Raw genomic sequence first — 16,524 nt, forward strand, 5'->3', positions numbered from 1 at the left:
TCTCAATATCCTACTCACGAACACTGATCTCGTGATAGCCTGATCTCAAATCAATCTTTGAAAAATAACAGGCCCCATGTAATTCATCTATGAGCTCATCAATACGCGGAATGGGATATCTGTTTTTGATTGTCCGCTTATTAAGGACCCTGTAATCAATACACATCCGCAAAGTGCCATCCTTCTTCTTCACCAAAACAATTGAAGAAGCAAAGGGGGACTTACTAGGCCGAATATGTCCCATGGCCAGAAGCTCCTGTATGGTTTTCTCTATTTCATCTTTCAAGCGCTTCGGATGTCTATAAGGAGTAATCATCACTGGCTTCGCTCCCTCCTCTAGCTCAATGATGTGCTCAAAACCCCTATCTGGTGGCCTCCCTGATGGTATGTCACTGAAAACCTTGCTATGTTTGGTTCTTAGTATCTGAATGTCAGGATGATATTCAACTTTTTGAGCATCCTGTTGTATGGGCAAGATCATACACTCTGTTGCCCACTCAGTCTGATCATGGTGTACAAGCCTCTCCATCCGCCTAAGTGTAATCATTCTGAAATTGCTGTCCTTAATCGCTTTCAGCACATGTGTTTTCTCGTCAATGGTGAAAGACATCTCCATCTCCTGCAAGTCAAGTGTAAACTTGCCTAGTTCATGCAACCACTTCATACCAAGGACCAAATCTGTGTCTCCCATCTGAACCACATAGAAATCAGTCTTGAATTCATAATTGTTCACACGTAATGGGAGTTGTGTAATCATCCTATTACACTTTAAATTGTAACCATCTGCCACCCTCACACGAATGCCCTCAAACTCCTTTGTTTGGATGCCTCTCTTCTCCACCAACCTGGCATCAATAAAGTTATGTGTGGCTCTGGTATCCAACAGTGTAATAACTTTATGACCAGCAAGTACTCCTCTCATTCTAAATGACCCTTCCTGCTGAATACTCGTGAGAAGTGCCTCCTTAAGGTGCTCATCACCTTCTGCATCCATTTTGTCAAGTCTCGGAGGACCCTGTGTGTCATCTTCAGCCTCTAAATTCTCATAACCAGCAGGCTGACCTTCATGATCAGATTCAGAATCTTCATAATATGCCCACATTACTCTGTTTGCCCTGCCCTTAGGCCTCAAAGGACAGTCATGGTTGGCATCATATGGACCTTTGCAATAAAAACAGAGTTTCTTTTGCCTTAGATCGTTAAGTGTCTCCCGATCTAAGGGAGGGGCTGCTGGCTTTGGCTTGTAATCATTTCTAAAGTCTGATTTTTCTTTCCCTTTGCTGAAATTCCTATTATCTTTGAAAGATGTTGACCCTTTTGTCCCAAATTTATTTTGAGTGGCTGTCACATCCATACTCCGTGCCTTTTTAATGGCGAGTAGAAGTGTTGGGGGATCAAATGCCTTTACCCAACCTCTCAAAGGCTCCATGAGTCCCTCTATAAACAAAACTACTAATCGCTGATTTGACATGTTATTCACCATGCATGACAGCTTCAAAAACTCGGAAACATACACCTCCAAGTTCCCTGTTTGTTTCAGCTGTGCTAACTCCCGGAAGTATGTCTTGGGGTCTTTCTTATCAAACCTCTCTACTAACAAATCAGCGAACTCCTAGTAGGTGGTAATCTCATCATGTTGGAGAGTGACGAGTCCATTATGCCACCACTCATGTGCAATACCGTCCAAGTGTAAGGTTGCAAACTTAATTGCATCCCTTTCAATCATGGGTCTCAGTGTGAAGTATGTATCCAGTTTATGGATCCAAGATCTAGCTGTAACTACACCGCTGCCATCATAATAAGGTAGAGTGAGCTTGCTTGTGGCAAACTCAAGATCTCTATGTTGGAAACGAGGCCTCCTCTCTTGCCTGTTTCTCTCTACCTCCCGTTTTTGCCTCATGAACTGATCGAAATTCAGATTCTGCCTCACATCAGGTGGAAGAAGACTCCACTCATCATGTACCGTCATAACATTATCAACAAAGACAGGCTCTGCCTCAGCTCTGGCAACATCCTCAGGTTCTTCTACCAAGAAATTAGGCCTTGAAGGCCTATCAACTGTACGTGTAGCTACCCTGTGAGGTCTAGGAATATTGGCTACACTCCTATTGTCCTCTGGTTCTTGATTGTTTCGGTTTGGAGGATTCATACGCTCCATCATGGTGGTGAGTGCCTGTAAAGCCTGAGCAACCTGCTGCTGCCCCGTAGCCATAGTCCTAAAAAATTCTCGTCTCCTCATCCTCAACTCTGTGACTTCTGGTTGGGCTGCCTGTATGCCTTTCACCCATGGTATCTGACTGCCTGTTAAGACTCTGTTCTCCTTCACGAAAGGCTCTACTGCGTGTGTAATACCTGTGTGAACCCGTTTCCTGCGACTGCATGTAATTGCTAAACCCTTAGGATGGCAGGATTTAGCTCTGATACCACTGTAAGAACCTCAAAAGGCCCTCAACTGAGACAACTAACGTTTTGTTGAACCTGTTGCGTTTCAAGTATGTTCTTTGCAAATAATGACAGCAAATAGAATTTTGACAATCTTAAGCACAAAAAGCAACTAATGGTATTTGCTGGAAATCAATTTATATTCAACAACATTGATCACACCCTCATTATATCCATTCATCATTTATTAATACTTAAATAAAAAATAACAACAAGCTAGAGAAGAACTGATAAATACCATTATATTCTGTTAAAACCCTTATTTTCCTATTGCTGGTCATACACAGATTTTATGACAGCAAACTGCAATTTATTTTAAACTGACCCGAAATACTCGCATGTTAGCCCGATGGGAAGACATTGGCAAGGCGTCCCTTCTGGCATTTGTTTCGGAATTTTTGGACGACTCCTCAGCAAAAATCATACCCTTTCAAGGAAGAAAGGTACGGCAGACCAGCAAGTTGTACATGCACAAAACCCCCATCTATCACAGTTCTGACTCTACGGCTGCAATCAATCTTTTACATAAAAATTAATAAACCCCTTTCCAATCTGTCCAATCTTGGTTTCTGGATAAAACCAACTGAAAGAGCAAGATCAGCTGATATTTCACAACCTCTGATGCTGTTGCACAAGAATCCCACGTTTTCCTGTACCGATACCTCTGATCATGGCAAAAGAATCTTCTGCTAAAACCCTAGGCAAAACTCCTCTCAGAGCTCCAAAGCAAATTATCCAAAACTCAGCATAATGAAAGAAGACCTAAAATCTTCTTTAATCATCTCCATTTAGGGTTGGCACGATTCCCAGGAAAGGTGCAATTTGGCCTTTAATAATGTTTTAACTTTTATTATTTATTTTTGACTATTGAAGTGTCAAAAAATAAATCCATTTAATATAAAACTGGCCCCATCTGATGAGAAATAGACCCTCACTTAAGTTATAACTTAAAGTGACTTTTAAAACATTAAAACATTAAAGTTCGCCATTTAATATTTAATTAAAATAATTAAATATTAATATCTCTCTAAGTATTCATCAGAAATGCCTGCCATGTGAACTGGAGATTGCTAAACCATAATTTGTCCTTGCCCAACCTACTGGCTATAAATAGCAGGACTGCTAAAAATAGAAAGTATCTCAAACGAAGTCTTGGAGACCTCAAACGAAAACTAGACCTGGAGTGCTCGCTCTGAAGATGGTGAATCAAACTCTGGAGGACCCTCTACCCAACCTCATCAGCCTACGAGGGTCAGTGATAGGCTAATCTACTCAGCTAACAGATGTCAACTAGAAGGGGACATCACAGATATATGTCTGATTTGCAATTACTACATGTTTACTCTCTAGGTGAACAGTTTAAAACATACAGACGGAATGCTTAACGAGAAACAATAATGCCATAGATACAAGATGATAATATCAAGCAAACAAAAGAGATACTATTTCCATTCAACATATGACAGACTTATGATAAAGGTATGATTTTCATCAACTTCTCAAAAGAGAGAGTAAACTTGTTTAGTCATACGTCAAATTTATCATCTTGAACTCAATCGATCAATGATACATGTCTGATTTGCTATTACTACATGTTTACCCTCTAGGTGAACAGTTTAAAACATACAGACAGAATGCTTAACATGAAACAATAATGCCATAGATACGAGATGATAATATCAAGCAAACAGAAAAGATACTATTTCCATTCATAATCGTGTTCCTTACAAGTTACCTTACATGGTATATAAAGGTACCGAGGGGGTGCGAGGGACAACCGTCGCACCCATAACTACCAACCCTCGGTTACATTACTAACGAAGTACTACCTAATTAATTACTGTTTATTCCTGTACAATACTACCGCCAACATCATCCCCCCCAAAAACAAGGTCGTCTCTTGACGATTGAAAAAACAAAATGGGATGATTAACAACATAGAATTCAAGACTGAGAATGGGGTGGAGGAAGCGTCCCTGGTGAGGAGGATGTCGATGCACGAGGTGCGGCTGTCAAGCGAGCCCGTAACTCATAGACCTGCTCAGTCCTCAGCTTAAGGTCCCGCTCTGCAACCATCTGGTGCTCCATCGTTGTTTTCACCATCATCGCCGCCTCCAAGACCTCTTTATCTTTCTGCTCCACCATCTCTAAGGCACTACCCAAGCGGCTCTCCAACATAGCCCTATCCTCGCAGGCTTCCTCCAACCGTGCCCCCAAGGCATCCCTCGCCGACTTTTCCTCAGCTAACACTGTGTCCAAGGTAGCCCATTTTGCATCCCATGAGGCCTCCTCCTGAGCCAATCACTCTCTGTGCAACTCCTCCATCTGTTGGAGTCGAGCAGCCAACTCTTCCCGTGCCAACACAGCCTCCTGGCGCTGGGTCTCGGTACTCTCAACAATATATTGTGTCCTCCGCAACTCATAGTATGTCTCTCGGAAAACTTGCTCTATCCTCCACAACAATGAGTGTTTGCTGGTCTCGCCAACCTGCTCGCGGAGGCCCCAATCCTCCAACATCTGCAAAGTCTCTGTAGTAGGCCATCCACCAGACTCAAAACACTGCACAAAGTTTGTCGAGCACCTGCCCTTCATAAACCCCAGTAGCTGCTCCAACTCTTCATCAATCCGAGCATCTCCCTGAGACCTTGCAGAGGCTACCATCCGCTGGGCTCTGATAGCCATATCCACAAGAGACTGCTCCAATTCCCTGTCACCCTCCACTCTCTAAGATGCTAGGACACCGTGCTCCTAGGCATCCTCGTGAGGGCTCTCCAGTGGCTCGTCATGAGGGGGGCTCTGGATCAACTCCTCCTGCCTAGGACTCATCACCAATTCACGAATGGGTGAGTGGTCTCTCTGTACCATCCGTGAAGTCTCTGGTGAACTATCTCCAACCAAGTCCACAATCTCGTGAGGGCTCAGCTCACGTCGTGGGGAGAGGACCGCTGCTCCAACTGGTGCTACTAGTGTCATTTTGTACCGACTCAGCCACGCACTCATATCCCACTAAGAAGGCGTACCACTCTCTCCAGGACAATCTGCTGGTACTGCAGCCTCCCTACCAACCGTCCCGCCACTAGCCCCAGCCTCTACTGCTGCCGTGGGACTCCTGTCGTCGACCACCTAAGGCTCTGGTAAGGCTACCAATGTCGCGGCCACGTGTAGAGGAACCATAATCACTAGTGCCTGACCCTGCCCAAAACCAGGAACCGGCACTGCCAATACTGCCGCTCCAGGCAAAGTCCAAGTGGCACTTGCTAAGGTCGTCTGCTGGGAGGGCTATGTGACTGCTGCTGGCACAACTACGAGAGGTGGAGGTGTGGTTGTCTGCGCAACTGCAAAAGATGTTGCCCCCGTCTCCTCCTCCACCTGTTATCTGCCTCTACCCACCATTCTGAAACTACTCTCAGTGGCTTGTGATGTATCACCGGAGTCCTCCTCTGCACTGGCCTCCTCACTCGAGTCACTAGTCTCGAACTCCAACTCTGTCTCCGACTTAGACACCACCACCCATCGCTTCCGTTTCTTGCCTGATTGTGTATCTCCACTAGGTGCCATGATATCCAAGTGAGCCCAATAAAATATAGGCAGCTGCCCCGAGTGTACATGGCCTTGTGGTGCCAAGTGTTGTGTGTCTAGTGAAACCTGAAGGCGTACCACATCCAGGAAGAGTCCAATCACATGGTAGGGCATGTAGAAGGTTTTGTGTTGGAGGGTCATAAATTCCTCCATCCTATCCGCCAATACTAATGCCCAGTCGTATACCACGCCATTGTGGATGCCATTCACCAACACCACCTACACCATGGCAATGTCTGAAGCCCTACTTGCTCCCATCAAGCGACTCTTCAAAATATCCAGAAGGTACCCCCATATCCCCTCTCAGGAACAACTTCTTCAGACCTCTTCCTTTGCTAGCATGCTGGAGACTATCCAGTTCAACTTGTGTGAGGTCGTCGCGACACATCAACTTGAGAAATTTATCTTTTAAATCTGGGGATATTTTATGCCCCTTGTCCACTTTCTTTCCCTGCGCTCCTGGAATACCAAAACTCTCGTAAATTCTGTGGAAGGGAAGGACACAGTAACCTAGTGGTGCTCGTAATCAAATACTGACTGCCGCCTGTGTGGGTCATAGGCACCAATCATGGCCCGCAACACAACCTCAAAATCCTTAATGCAAAAGATGGGCATCTAGATGGCCCACTGTACCTGTGCATGTCATAGTTGTGCCTTCATAGGATCATCATGCGGGGTCTCGTTCCACCATTTCCTACAATCTGCTCCACTCAAACCCTCGAAGGTAATGGTGTCCATGGTCACATCATTCTTCCCAACTATTTGCTGCTGCACTTTGGGGTGCACCTTTTTACCTTTGCTTTTGTTGTTGTCAGCCATGCCGCCCCTGGCTTTCACACCTAAAGGCAGAATCCGAACAGCTTTCTTGTTCGCAGAGGTTGACAACACTGTAGCAGGTAGCTGCCACAACTGTTTTTGCCAATTCATTCCACCGCTGGGGTCCATTAAATGATTTTGCTTTTGTCTTTTGTGCCCTTTTAATATTAAAAAATAGGGTTAGGGTAACAAAATTCTGCACGTGCTTATTCTCCTCCAAACATGGGACCCTTCCTTCGGATGCTACCCCTCGATTTGCCGATTTTATTTTTCCGTTGTACCGTGACCCTCTACCGTACGATAATGCTTTTGCGGCAACAATACAATCTTTCTCCACCGTTCAAGAGTACCTGCAATGACTGTACGGTATTTTTACTGTACTACATGCAATGATCGTACAATATTTTACCATACAATACCTGGAATGACCGTACGGTATTTTGTTGTGTGAATACCTACCTCGTCGACCGTACATAGACCGTACGGAATTGCTTTTCAATACGTTTTATTTCGGTTGTCGTACGGTGCCTTTCGAATCATGTATGTCGGTCGTACGAGGAGCAAATACCATATGCATCGTACGGTTGTCCTTCCCTTCATCGTACGATTGTTGTACGGTTTATAGTGTACGATGCTTTCTTCTGTTTTACTTTTCACCGTACAGTAAATATATATACCGTAAGGTATTTCATTTCGTCTTTTTTTTTTTCATTCTAAGTACGTCTTCGGGAGGATTCAGGGTCGGTCAATCGCCTCTGCCCATGATATGGTTTTAATTTCAACCCATTGATGCTGCCTGCAACCTCCCATCCATCCAATGTCCACAACTTCACTACCCCATTCTCCACCACCTCTCGGACTTTATATGGTCCTAACCATCTTACCTTGAATTTGCCTGATTTAATCTCATTACGCCCATTATATTTCAGTACCAGTTGTCCTGGAGCAAACCTCATTTGTTTTAAGTGCTTATCGTGCCACAGCTTCCTCCTTTGTTGGGTTGCCTCGGTAGTCCACTGGGCATCATTCTTTTCTCATCCAACTTGTTCAAGACATACAGCCTCTCCCTCAGGCTCTCCATGTCCCCCAGTTTGTTCTCGATTGTAATGCGAAGGCTTGGCACCATGAATTCCGCTGGCACAACACCTTCCTGTCTGTACATCAATTGGAATGGGGTCTGGTCGGTGGTCACCTTGTAGGTTGTGCGGTAGGCCCATAAGACTGAAGGTAATTTTTCTTCCCAGTCTTCTCCCTCGACACCGCAAAACTTGTAGATCACTCCCACGAGAATCTTCTTGGTAGCCTCCGCCTGCCCATTGGCTCCCGGGTAATAGGGGCTGGACAATGAATGAAAAATTTTGAATTCAGTAGTGAGGAGCTTGATGACATGGTTCACAAAATGTCCACCCCTGTCGCTGGTCAACTGTATAGGGATACCATACCGTGTAATGATCTGCTCATAAATGAATCTTGTTGTACTTACCGTCGAGTTATCAAGCAGGGCCCGCGCTTCAACCCATTTGGTTAAATATACTATGGCTACCACAATGTAGCGGCACCTCCTGGCATGGCTGGCCTTGAGTGGCCTAATAAAATCCAACCCCCAGCACTCGAATAGTTCCTGAGCATGCGTAGGGTTGAGGGGCATGAAATCCCTCTTTAGCGGCTTCCCCGCTCTCTAGCATGTATCACAACCTACTACCCATTCTCTGGCATCATTATACAATGTGGGCCACCATAGGCCCGCTAGCAGTACCTTTCTTGCCGTAGTGTCCGGTCCCATATGGCCTCCCGTGGGCCCCTCATGTGCCTCCCTTAGAACGCTTGGCACCTCTTCCTCCATCACACACCAACGCAACACCTGGTCCGGTCCCATTTTATACAACAATCCATTGATCAACTAAAATGTGCGGCTTCTCAACACGAGTTTACTTCATTCTCCTGGTGGCATACCTTGCGGGAACACGAAGGTGGAGAGATATTCCCCGATGGCAGTATACCATGATGGCAATACTGCAATCTTGAATAGGTGAGCATCTGGAAATTCATCATTCACCCCCTCTGGCGGCTCTCCCGACCTAATCCGATACAATTGATCAGCGATGACATGGCTCTTGCTTGGCCGTACAATTATTGTGAAAGTGAACTCCTGAAGGAGCAGTAGCCACCTGCTTATCCTGCCTTGGATAATGGGTTTATTTACCAGGTACATCAACGCCTAGTGATCCACATAGAAAGTGAAGGGTGTCGCCAGCAAGTAGTGCCGAAATTTTTGTACAACATAGACCATTCTGAGGGCTTCCCTCTCGGTGGTACTGTAGTTCTTCTCGACTTTCGACATCAACCGAATGGCAAAATAGATAGGATGATCCAACCCATGTCCCCCTTCTTGTGCTAGCATATCCCCAATGGCATAGTTCAAGGCATCCACATGTACGTGGAATTCTCGGTCCCAGTTTGGATAGGCCAAAATGGGTGTTGCCACCACTCTCCTCTTGAGTTCCTCGAATGCTTCCCCTTGTGCCTGTTCCCATATGTACGATTCGCCCTTTCTTGTCAGTTTGTCCAGTGGGAATGAAAGTTGGGCAAAGTTCTTGATGAACTTCTAGTAGTATCCTATATGTCCCAAGGACTTGACTCCCGTCACATCAATGGGCGACTCCATCTCTACAATTGCCCGTACCTTATCCAAGTCAGTTTTCAGTCCAGCTTTACAAACAATATGGCCCAACAACTTCCCTTGTGGTACCATAAATCTGCATTTCCGTGGATTCAAGGCGAGCCTGGCCCTTCAGCATCTCTCCATGCACTCTCTCAACACCACCAAGTGAGCGTCTTCGCTACTGAAAATCAACCAGTCATCCAAAAAGGCTTTAAAATTTCCCACAGACATCTTATCGAAGATGTTAAGGACTATCCTCTGGAATGTTGCGAGAGCATTGCACAACCCGAACGGCATCCAGTTGTACGCATAGACTCTATCCTCCACCACAAAGGTGGTCTTCAACTTGTCCTCCTCAACTATCAAAATTTGATTGTATCCGGAAAAGCCGTCCAGAAATGAGTACATTTCATGGCCAGCCACCTCCTCCAGGATGATGTCTGTGAAAGGTATAGGGAACGGATCCTTGATGGTGACTGCGTTGAGGCACCGAAAATCCACGCAGATGCGGATCTGGTTGGCCTCCTTCAGTGAGATCACAATCGACGAGACCCACTCACTTGTCTCCACCCGAAAGATGATGCCAACCTCCAGCATCCATTCAATCTCTTCGTTCACCTTGGCAGCATAGTTCTTATTCATTCGATACAGCCTCTTCCGTACCGGTTGGGCTCTCAGGACCAGTGGCATCCCATGGATGCACAATTCTGGCAAGACCCACTTCAGATCCTTGTAGGACCAAGCGAATACGTCCTTGTATTCCACGAAGATTCTGAATGTTGTGGCCTTCAGCAATGGGCTCCAATCATCTCCTACCCAGATATTTCGAGGGGTGGCAGTGTCTCCTAAGTTTGTCTCCTTCACGGTGGGGTCTTCATACCTCATTGATCTGTCCTTTGAAGATTCATACGCCAAAACATCATTTACTTTGGCATCTCCCTCCTTATACTCCCTGTATTTTGGCGGGAACAACTCCTTCTCGCCTGGCTCGTCCTCAATTTGCAGCATGTGACAAGCAGGGTGAAACACTTCATAATCTTCCATTTGCTAGTGGAAGAGTCCATTCAATGAGCAGATGTCATCTTCTGAGCAACCATCGAGTTCAAGCACTCCTTCATCGTTTGGTTCCCTCTCGTCTTTGCCTTCATAGGAATCCCACTCCCATCTGTTTGAGTCCTTTGAATCCGAGTCGGATGATGCAAGCTCCTCGCCAACAACCTAGGTTCTTAGGTCAATGATGTACTTCTGCCCCCCTTTCTCCATGGAAAGGGTGTTCTTCTTCCAGTTGTGGTTCACTTTTGCTGTAACCAGCCACCCTCTACCTAAAATGGCGTCATACCCCTTCTTCTTAAGTGGGATTACCACAAAATCCAGTAGGAAGGGTTGTGTGCCAATGGTCACCGGCTGGGCCATCAAGGTGCCAAGTGGCTTGATGTCGTGCTGGTCTGCTCCCACCAAGTTGAATGTGGGTGGCCATAGTGTTGGCTTCCCGAGATTCTTCCATGTATCCTCCAGCAGCACATTCACCCCCCAACCTCCGTCCACGATGGTGTCCTTGAGGATAGCCCCGAGGATTCCCATTTCTACTACCGCAAGATGTCGACCACTATTTAAGGCCAACAACATTGGGTTAGCCGAGGGGCTGATCGGAACTTCCGCTTGGGTCACACCCGAAGGTGCGTGTGCAGTGGTTTGTACGGAACTGAAAATGGCAGTTCTTAGTTGTGGCATTGTGTCTAGAAGGTCCTTCACCCTTATCGGCACCTCCATCTGCAAGACTTGCCCAATTATGTTATTTTCAGCTTAAGTACGGGATGATGTACTCACCACCTCTACATTGTTCTATCGTTCTGCCGTCACATCGCGCTCAATGTTGGCTTTTGCCTCCCGTAATCTCTCCTTCTCCTTACGGGGGTCGGGATAAGTGGCTTTTTTGGTCTGAGCACGGATGATTGCCAGTACTTCTTTATCACCAGTCTTCTCAATATTGAGAAGATTAACCCCTGGCTTGGGACAATTTGTCTCATCGTGGTCTCCAGGAGACCACACCATCTGCACAAGTTCTGCAGTGTCTCCTCTTTCTGGCAATCTCACGCAAAGTGTCCCCACTGGTTGCATGCCCGACACTGAATCATCGGCCATCCTTTGGCATCATACTGCATTCGACTTCGATTATTGCTATTATTATTGTTCCTTTTCCTCCCCTTCGGTTACCTCTGTAACCGCCAGATGATGTCGTGGTGTTGGCTTGAGGCTGCGATGTGCCTGTTGTCGCTAACGGCTGCTCTTGGGTGAAGAGCACTTGGTTTCCCCATGTCTTCATGTTGTAGGGACATTCTTTGGTGGAGAGTCCCAACACTTAGCAAATATCGCAGAAGGCCTTTTTTGGATAGGAGCCTTTTGTATGACCTTCCTCCTTACATTTCGCGCACCACACTTCCTCATTTTTGCTGGTGCTTCCCTTCATGCTCTTGAATTCCTTCATCATGCGATGCATATCCTTCTGAAGGGCTTGCACCTTTTTACTCGACCCCTCGTCGCTGCTACTTCCGTCGGAGGAGTCCTCCTCTCCAGAGGATCTGTCTTTCTTTTTCCTGGATGTCTTCCCTTCACTTTCCAGGTCCATTGCCTTGTTATAGGCATCTTCATAGGATGTGGGGGTACAATTTTCATTTTCCTTCTAAGTGATGACTTTGAACCCTCCACAAACCACCTTTTCTTCAATCCATCGTCGGGCTGGTTGTCCATTCTTCCCAGCAATTCCTTCAGGCATCGGCTATATTATAGGATGGTCTCATTTTTCCCTTGCTTGGTGCTCAGGATTTCTGCCACGATTTCATTATCGTCTCTGAGGAGTCGAAACTCTGTTTCAAAGGCTTTGTGCAATTCATCCCAAGTTGTCAGCTTGGTTTTATCAGAATCCGAGTACCAATCGATGGCTACTCCTCGTAGGGTGGCGGGGAATTGCACCACCCATTCCGCCCTATTGGCCACGCCATTGGCCGACCAGATTGTCTCACATGTACGGCAATGCCGTACGAGGTCTTCTTTATCGTCTCCGGTGAACTTAGGCAATTTTTGCCGATTCGCCATCACATTCCTTGGCGGCGGCCCAGTCTGCCCTCCGGAACTCGAACTTGACCCTCCAAGAACTCCTCCTCCAGACACTGATCCTCCCGAAGGTACTCCGCAAAGATTTAGTCCGTTGGGTCCCACCAAGTTGCTTTGACTACCAGGGTGTGATGAGCCTGTACCGAACAGATTGCTTCTACTACCATGACCTTGTGTCCTCCCGACACCTTCGGTCGCACCGATATCCTCCGCCTCTGTCTCCTCTTCCCTCTTGGTCTCGGCACCTCTGTATGGTGTGTACGGCTCTACTGTACTCCCATCACCAATCTCTTCCAATGCCAGGGAAAGGTCCCCCAACCATTTCCTAGTGGTTTCTACTAGTACGGAAACTTGGCCCTCAGCACCCTAGCCATCATTGTCAGTTGTGCTTTCTTCCGCAAGTTTCTTCAATCGTCGTCAACATTCTGCTTGTTGTTCTAACCTCAGCATCCTTGTTGCTGCCTCGTGCGCATCTTCTTCCTCCCTTGGCACACGGTTTCTATCCTTATTTAGCGTCACGAGCATCAATTCCCTCTTTCCGTGGGGTTGAAGGTTTGTCGACGGCTTTCGTCACGTTCCTCCTCCTCTCGGCGAGTCCTTTCTTCAAATTGCTGCAAAATTTGTTGTCGACGGGTCTCGTGGTAGGTTTCTTCCCAGCGAGTTTGGAGAGCAAGGAACGCTTGTGCCAGCAAGTTTGGCAAGTTGTTCATCAGCTGATTTACGGCGGGACTTACGCAAAGGGCACTCCACACTGCGCTCTCAGGGACGTCCTCGGTCGTGGCCTCCCTCCGTACGTAAGTTTCGATGGATGCCTAGAGAATGCAGGTGAAATCCCTTGTTAATGCTCCCTCTCCTTCGAACAACTTCGTCGGCTCTTCCTCGGGATTGCTGCTGGTTCCCTCACTCACTAGTTGCCCCATTATCGTCATGCCATGTAGTGGGTTCCCGTCATTCCAAGTTCAATTTGGCAACGGCGCCAAATGTTTACCCTCTGGGTGAACAATTTAAAACATACAAACAGAATGCTTAATGAGAAACAATAATGCCATAGATACGAGATGATAAATATCAAGCAAACAGAAAAGGTTCTATTTCCATTCATAATCGTGTTCCTTACAAGTTACCTTACATGGTATATAAAGGTACCGAGGGGGTGCGAGGGACAACCATCACACCCGTAACTACCAACCCTCGGTTACATTACTAACAAAGTACTACCTAATTAATTACTGTTTATTCCCGTGTTTATTCCCGTACAATATTACCGCCAACACTACATACCATTTCTCTTAAGGCAGTGAAGATGAGCACAGCGTATGGGAACACTCATTCTTCGTGTGTTCCAACAACCCGCATCCATGTATACAATGTAATCATGTTGAGTCAAGCATAGGAAAAAAGTAGGCCAGTGTTTAATATATCTTTGATATTTCCAGATAGTGAGCGAGTCATGCCCCTATCCCGTGTATGGTTGTAGTGTACCAACTACAGCTGTAGTGTACATTAGGTGATCAGGAGAGTTATGTCTGAACCATAATTAAATGATCACACTTGTATCATGGCAACTACACTAGTTGGAGATGAGATATAGTTGTATTGTGCCACCCATCTCAAATCCTCGGCCAAGGTATTTAACATTTAAACTAAACTGATAGAGGTCAAATAGATCGTTACCCACACTAGATACTTCACTCCTCCTTATGAGGTTCTTTTCTATGACCAAGCCCATGAAGAGTAGAGCCCCACCCATTTTGGGTGTTTTGGGTGGCATTTGCAGGATCTTGTACAGTTCTGTGGTTGGAATCAAGCAATCACGTGATGCTGTCTCCCCCCTTTGGGCATTTGCAGATACTCAGCAGATGTATAAGATTCATATATTTTGATTTTGAGGTATAAATGATGTTATATCCATTTATATGCATTCTCATGAGATTACTATGATTGATTTTTACATATTTGATGATGGTTTGATCTGCAGGTTTTGTGATTGGTAATTATCAGATTGAGAGATACTAACCTAAGACATATATGGTACTTGCTTAATGAAATCGCCCATATGGACACGAAATCTGTGATATATATCAGCATTTATATCTGCTGTTCCATACTTCTATTGCAGTCCTGTCTTGGATCAGCTATGACAATTAGATTTATGATGTACAGTCATAAACTTTATTGCTTTGAGGCTTGAGCTGATATGAAACTTAAACAAATTATGTACTGCTGTAACCTGAAAATGTAAATAACTTATCAGAAATATCTGTTTTTGAGTTGAATTCAGTTAATTTACAAAATGATTATGATTTTCCTCATGAGATGTATTTAAGTTGGTATGGACAAATGATTCTTTTAGTTGAGATGACTATGACGTTACCCTTTCTTAGCAATTTGAATTATGTCTTCCTAGCTAATGAATTCATATCCTAGGAAACACAAATATAAATATACATTGCAATGAGTTAACATGGCTATTCAAAACAAAACAAAGAAGATATAGGATTTCGGTGTAATCTTCTCACAGGCCAGGTCAGGTTGCGACATTTGATCAGGTTGATGTCACTGCATCCAGATGACTGGTTTTGAGTGCAAAAATGAAAATTTGATTCTTTGAGCTCTAAGTTATATTAGCATTAGCGTGATGCAACTGTTGTCGATCTAAGTGAAATATCTAAAAACAGTGGATTACAATATCATGTGTGTGTGTGATCTTCTCCATATTAATGCAGATTAAGAAGACCGGAATGTGTGTGTGTGAGAGAGATCTTCTCCATATTAAAGCAGATTAAGAAGACCGGAATGTTGTGTGTGTGTGTGTGTGTGTGTGTGAGAGAGAGAGAGAGAGAGAGATCTTCTCCATATTAATGGAGATTAAGAAGACTGGTGTGTGTGTATGTGATCTTCTCCATATTAATGCAGATTAAGAAGACTGGAAATCTAGTTAGAAGATGTGAGTGTGAGAGAGAGAGAGATCTTCTCCACATTAATGCAGATTAAGAAGACTGAAAATCTAGTTAGAAAAGCCTTCTGTTCAGGAGTTTTCTGCTAAAATAAATGAGAAATATGCATAATTTTGTTTATGAGAGCATTATATACACTAGTTTCAGCTTTCAAAATTTGATGTTTTCATATTTTAATATTAACCTACACGCTCTATTTGTTAGGGTCCGCCGCTTGCTTACCCCTGCAGACATAAGAAACAAGTTTTGGGAGTTTGCACCAAGTGCTGCACGCCCGCATCAACCCTTGTAACGTTGCTTACATATTGGAAATTCACAATGTTTTTAGCGATTTATCAAACATGCACATTGCTAATGGTTCAAACATCATAGAAGTCACGTGAATTGGGTTTGGTGATGTCTCTCAGCAAGCCAAAGCGTGAATTAGCTACATGCAAATATAGAGGAAAACTTGGAAGCCTCAAAAACAAAAGAAACATTTACAAAATTCATTGACAACAAGAAATGGTCCATTCACAATGCGAAACCCATATAGGTGCAGGAAATTTGAAGAGCAAGCCTTGGTTCAGGTTTCTTACTTCTAGGGTTTCTTGTTTCTGCACCAAACGAAGTTTCTGGCACTGTTACTTGTGTAACAGTAATACTGAAAAGCTTTCTGGCTCCAGAAAACATTATTCTGGCACCTCTGTGTTTGGCACTTAGGTGCGTTGACAGTGGAGACAATTTGCTATGGAAATTCCAAATTGCATCACTCTTTGCACTGGTAAACTGAAATCAAATCAAATGATTTTAATCGCTAAGTCTTTAGTCACCACAAGTGTTACAACCGTCTCAAACATCAAAAGGAGCTTAAGTATTGGTCGATTTTGCTTCTTTCTCAAGACTGATTATTTTTCTAGTCATTTGGATCATAAATTAAAGATAAAGAAAACTTAAATATTTTGGCTTCCGTGGTGA

The 16,524-nt window shown here is 44.8% G+C and overlaps 1 protein-coding gene across 1 annotated transcript in view; it reads right to left on the minus strand.

Annotated features, from left to right (window-relative positions):
• LOC131037995 (pentatricopeptide repeat-containing protein At5g04810, chloroplastic) overlaps positions 1-16,524 on the minus strand; it is a 208,176-nt gene that overhangs the window by 190,429 nt on the left and 1,223 nt on the right. The gene's annotated exons all lie outside the window — the stretch shown is intronic.

Source organism: Cryptomeria japonica, chromosome 6 (genome assembly GCF_030272615.1).
Source record: "Cryptomeria japonica chromosome 6, Sugi_1.0, whole genome shotgun sequence".
NCBI classification, from domain to species: Eukaryota; Viridiplantae; Streptophyta; class Pinopsida; order Cupressales; family Cupressaceae; genus Cryptomeria; species Cryptomeria japonica.